At 34.3% G+C, this 6,146-nt stretch overlaps 1 long non-coding RNA gene across 1 annotated transcript; it reads right to left on the bottom strand.

Annotated features, from left to right (window-relative positions):
• Positions 1-360: 360 nt before the first annotated feature.
• LOC140762000 (uncharacterized) lies at positions 361-1,253 on the bottom strand. The gene is made up of 2 exons (XR_012104680.1): positions 974-1,253; positions 361-845 (listed from the first exon to the last, which is right to left on the bottom strand). It is a non-coding gene; the product is annotated as an uncharacterized lncRNA (long non-coding RNA).
• Between the last annotated feature and the right edge of the window lie 4,893 nt (positions 1,254-6,146).

The raw sequence follows: 6,146 nt of genomic DNA, 5'->3' as shown, positions 1-6,146 counted from the left end.
GCTGTAGAATATTATTTGGAGAACTGATATAGAAGAAGAGAGCACAAAGCCTAAGTTGAGTTCGGTGGTGGTGGTGGGAGTTTCTTGGGTGAGAGTTTGGAGATCATGGTGGCAGAAGGAGTCAAGGGGAGGGATTGGGAAGGGAAAAGTGGGAGGAAGAAGATAAAGGTTGCAGTAGTTTTGATGGATTGAAGATTTCCTTCTTTCGAACACAGAGACAGAAGAACATAGGGGAGAGATGACAAGGACTAGAGGAACAGAGGAGAGAGTAAGATTAGATTCGATTAGCTCCCTCACCCCCACGTACGTCTTCTCAAACATCGTAATTCATCGATTTTATTAATGATAGACAAAGTTAAATATAAGAATAGATAATTATGAGATCTCCTTATTCATTACAAATTTATAATACTGAAAAGGAAACACGACTGTTTCTCTTCTCTTTTCTTTCTTTTACACAATTTTACTGAACACAAACTATGTTCGACCACACAGCATACACACTTATAGGATATCATGCATCTACTATGATGATATTACATTTATTATAGGAGCCATTCAAGTGGAGACCATCTTAACGAAGGAACAAAGTATGATGCTCAAGCTAATTATTTTGGGCCCACGTAAACTCCAACGGCATCAAGAAATCCACCAGATCGTCCGAAGAAGCCTCCAATCTTACCGTCTTCCAGAGGAATAGAGAAAGTAGTCCCCTCTTGCTCACCGTAGGGTCCATAAGTGCTTAGATTGGTACCAAAAGTAAGTGACCGGACTACATAGTAGTCCTGAAACTTACCATAGTAGCCTGATATTGATATAAGGAATTCCCCTTCCTGAAGAGTTATCTGTGAAACAAACAAAAAGTATTACAAAGACGGTAACTTCTTATTCAAATAACCATTTAGATCTTAGTGGAATTTCGTTTGAGGTAAAGCTATCCGGATTGGATTGGATTGGAGATCGAGTAAATCACCTCAGTGAGAACTCCACCGTTGCCACCGTACTGAGGAGTCCATTGGATCTTCCCATCCTTCACGTACATAATTTGGATGGCATCAATGGCACCACCATGGCGTACTCTAATATCCATCACCCTCGTGGCAGCCCCCGTATCAAACGGATTCCCACCATCTCCTCCCCACTTACCCACCTTCACGACTCCGGCCTGCATCGATATATAACACATGGATGATAAGCGCTGAGATATTATCAAACAAAGATGAATAAAACTAGTAGAAAAGATCGTTTTTAAGTGTAGTTGCAAATTATTCACCATGTCTTCGGAACTAAGTTTATAATTTGCTGAGACACTTAGCTCTTCACGTATTTATATTAACCAGGTCATGTTGTTGTTGTTGTCCGTCCTATATGTTGATTATTCCAGGTCTTTATTAAATTGATTATTGCGTCTTTAATTAGTTGATTATTCCAAAGGCCATGAATGCAAGTCGTTTTCTCTGCCGAGCAGTAAAATGTAATTAATTATAAATATCATGTTATCTACTTGTACAAGTTTTTTGAAATTTTATATTAGTGTCTAGATATCAAGATAGTATTTAGTTGAGATTGAAAAAACTGAAACTTACGTTAATCCTTAAGTATGCTATGATAGTCATGAGCAATACGGTTATAATCTTGGCATTCATAATTGCCTCTAGGTCTTCTCCTTTCACATGTAGAATTTTTCAAAAATTCTTAATCATTTCTAGGTCTTTTCCTTTCACATGTAGAATTTTTCAAAATTTCTTGATCATTTTCATAAAGAGCCTCATCAATTCAACATCAATGTCATTATCCTCATTGGACTTTGAAAAACCATACATCCTATCATTTTAATATGTACTTTTAGATTTATCTAACATAGGAGGATTATCAATAACTTCTTTCAAAAAATCCATCTCCTAAAGGATTTCTCTCCAAGCTAAGAGAGCTTACTGATACTGATTGAAAAAACTGAAACTTATGTTCGTTCTTAGGTATGCTATGATACTATGTGAAAAATGAGAAACGCTCTAGAAGATAGAATCTATCATAAAAAATGATTGCAAACACAAAAAAATTTATGTGGAAAAACCCAAAACTAGGTAAAAAAAACCACGAATCCAAACTAATCACTAAAACCTATGTAGTAGTTAACAAAAAGTTTACAAATCACCTGCCGATGCACACAACTCAATCTGTACCAACCTTGCTTACTAGACCCTGCGACATATTACTTTTCATGCTAGGTTTTCAAACCTCAGTGACCCTCGAAATTAATCCTTACGTCTTAGTGACCTTAGAAATTGATTCTTCCTTCTCAGTGACCCTCAAAACATAGTTCTTCTTATCAAACATAGATATGTTGAGATGAAAACGATTCAGCACATTCCTTCTAAAGCTAAGAATTGATCTCTAATGACCTCCAAAAGATATCTCTAGATTAATTACTTGACAGTCCTCCATCCTAGGTTAGATTAATTATTTTATATTCTTAGAGATAAGATAAATATCTTATAAAGATAAATAAATATCTCTTAGAGATAAGATAAATATCTCGAAAGATAAAATAAATATCTTTTAAAAGATTCTCTACAAGTTCTAAAATAAGATAAATATCTTTTAGAGATAAAGCTAAATCTAAGTCAAATCAAGTCTCATATAATACAAGAAATTGCAAATTACACTAGTGTGTGTTCAAACATGATGATTTGAAGTGTGAACGCACTGTGAACGACCAAATATGAACTTCTATATGTGTGAACACCACCTCTATATGTGTGAACACCTATAGGTTGCATTCGAACAGCTAAAATAAGCTCTCTCTATGTGTGTACCCGAGAGTTCCAGTCATGCAAGGGTTGACCTAGAACTGTGCAAAAAACCAAGTGTCGTACCCTACTAGAGATTATCATTGGATTATAATGAAATTGTTGAGCCACGTAAATACCATCTATTTTCTACGTGCTTTTTTTTTTCTTTCTTTTTTGGGTGATAATTTCTCTACTTTTATATGAGATTTTAGTCTTCTCAAATTTTCAAATCCATTAGTAATATCTATTTGGTTTTTGGGAGCGTTTTCGTGGTAAAGAAATGACGCTAAGGAGGAGAATACTTTCGTCTATAATGTGGTCACGCGTTAAATATATAATAAATTTTGATTAAAAACTCTAATAATAAACTAATAGAATGATCTATTAGAAGATTCTGAGAAGGGGTCAAACTTGCAGAGGAAAAAAAGATGTGGGTTTAAACTATGATCTACCCATTATGTAGGATGCTTAATGGATAATCTAATTTACTCCATCTACAGCTCCTGATGGATGACATAATCCAAGTACATATTCCAACTCGATCACACGCCAAAGAAAATAGTGAAGAATAAATTGCTTATTTCTGGTGACCAGTAATTATAATTATTTTAGTGTCGGTAGATTTGCCCATGTTGGAAATTTTATATATTTGACATAAATTTTTATTAACTTTGAACTAAATTTTAAATAAGGATGATAAAATTAATTTAGCTCGAAGAGTACCTTATTGTTATATATTCACTAATTCAAATCCATAAAGAGAAGTGAATGAAAATTGACTTTAAAGTAGATACCACGATAATAGAAATTAAAAATAAGTGAGTTTAGTACTATATTAAATATTTGAGAAATATTGGTATGGTATATAAGTGTCAAATGTTTTACGGATTTTGGGCTACGAAAGGAGTACATATTTTGTGAATAAATTATACTATGCAATTTAACTCACACGTGTGTGCCGCCCGGCTCGCTTTGCACGTGGGTCAAGTTTAAAATGGTATATCCCTTTGCAATAAAACTGTTAATCGATTCAGACCCGAAATGGTGCATCGCTTTGTCATCCCTTTGCAATAGGCACAGCGCAATTGCTCTTTTCAACTATATATCATCCTCTCTCTGTGTGCACACACACACACACTTAATATAACCTTTTGTTTCTTATATTGTGTGGCTCCTTAGCTAGCTTTCACATATTAATCTTAAAGAGGGGGAATTTCTTACTTCAATATCAGGCCACTATGGTTCTTTTGGGAACATAATTGTAATTCGATCACTTAGCTTTAGCACCAATTTAAACACTACTTATGGCCCCTACGGCGAGCAACAGGGAACTACCTTCTCTATTCCTCTACAAGAGGGTAAGATCGTAGGCTTCTTTGGGCGATCTGGTGCACTTCTTGATGCAATTGGGGTTTATCTGCGCCCAAATTAGCTTTGGCAACAACTACTTATCTCTTTAAGAGCTATGGTCTCCACTTAGATGGCTTCTATAATAAACGGGGATATCATCATTGTAGATAATATCCTTTCTACGTATCCGTCCGAAAGAAAGAAAAAAAAAAGGTTTGTGCTTTCCTTTCTGTATTGTTATAAATAAGGAGACTGTAATGTATTGTAATCTGATGTTCGTCAATCAATAAAACTATGAAGTGTGATGCTTGAGCAATGTCTTTCCGATTGCTACAGTATTTGATCCGTATCTATGAATGCACTTAGCGGATATAGTAAGTAGGTCCACTGTCCACTCATTATCTATATCTAAAGAAAAAAAAAATTAATACAGATATATTTGATCTGTAATGGGTCCTTAATTAGTATTACCCATTTGTCACACCTGTGACTACACGGGTATATTCTCTTTAATTCCAAGACGATCTATGTAGATATCTGCTTGTACATAAATTAAGGTTGGAGCAGCAACCGATTAATTTCTAGATCTGTTTCTTTTTCAAGTATCAATGTAGCAACAACCACGACATGGTTATGCAACTTGAGCATGGTTCTTCCTAAGAGATTATTTGTGAAGAAAATATGAGAGCTTTTTTCCTGGTTGTGTGTGAGAGAGTAAATAAATATATTAACAAAGGTTATGAGATGTTTAAAATGAAAGATTGATTTTGAAATCAAGTAAGAGTCAAGTCGTTAAACGATTATTACCTGCATTCAAACGATATCGAGGATTTTTCACAGATTACATTATTCTATGAAATCTTTTAACATAATTTATAAAGAATTTTTGAAGAACTAAGAAGTAGAAAAGGGGTTTTAATCTAACCATAAACAAGCAATTTATTATCTCTTTATACATCTGCATAAAATCTAAAAGAACCATATCTCGAGGGTCATTAGATATTAGAACGATTAATCTTGACGGTCACTGAGATTTGAAAATCTAAAATAATATATCGCGAAGTCTAGTGAGTAAAGTTGTTACCAATTGAATTGTAGATTGAATGATACTAACACACCAATAATAGGCCGATATGAATCTTCTCAAATCTTACGAGAATTATGCACGAGATTTTGTTTCATGATCTTTCAATGATCATCTTTTGAAGATCGATTCCATTTTTATTTATTTACTTGGCCCTCAGATGCAATTGCCATATTAGAGTTAGTCCTTATGTGGTTAATATGTTTCTATGTGCGTCAGGAGCCTGTAATAATTGTAAAAATGTTGAGTTTGAACGTTTTTAATTACATGCAGTAAAGTTAGGTAATGAATGACGTGTATAATGTTACTATTACTTCAACTGCTTTCACCAGGTGATGTATTCTGATATTATTATATTAATAACAGTCTTTACCAATGACATTTTAAGTATTATCGGATTTGAGGATGCAACAATATTCACTTAGATATGTTTCACTACAACATGTCGGTAAGTAATAGTTAGCAAGAGATGACTTAGTTCTTTTCATGATTCAGGGTGTGGAATGGTACGTGATATACTCTTCCAAGTACACTTGGGAATGAGAAGAATGTTATCATTAAGCATGGAACACAATCTAGGGAGAGCCGGCGGATGGCAACACAAGGAATGCATTCATCCAAATTCTGTCTACATCCTGCTGGAGATACTCCTTCAGCTTGTCGATTGTTTGATGCCATTGTTAGCTTGTGCATACCTGTCATAGTTAGCGACTTCATTGAATTACCTTTTGAGGATGTGATTGACTATAAAAAGATAGCAATTTTTGTAGAGACAAACAGTGCAGTACAACCTGGATTTTTAACTACAATGCTTCAAAAAATAAGCACAGAGAAGATCCTGCAGTATCAGCGAGAACTTAAATCGGTATGTAAATATGTAAAATGCTTCTCTTATATTAAATTTATGATTTAATATATGC

Source organism: Typha angustifolia, chromosome 7, assembly GCF_048772165.1.
Source record: "Typha angustifolia cultivar Huaian chromosome 7, ASM4877216v1, whole genome shotgun sequence".
NCBI lineage: Eukaryota > Viridiplantae > Streptophyta > Magnoliopsida > Poales > Typhaceae > Typha > Typha angustifolia.
This window is presented reverse-complemented; position numbering and strand designations above follow the sequence as displayed.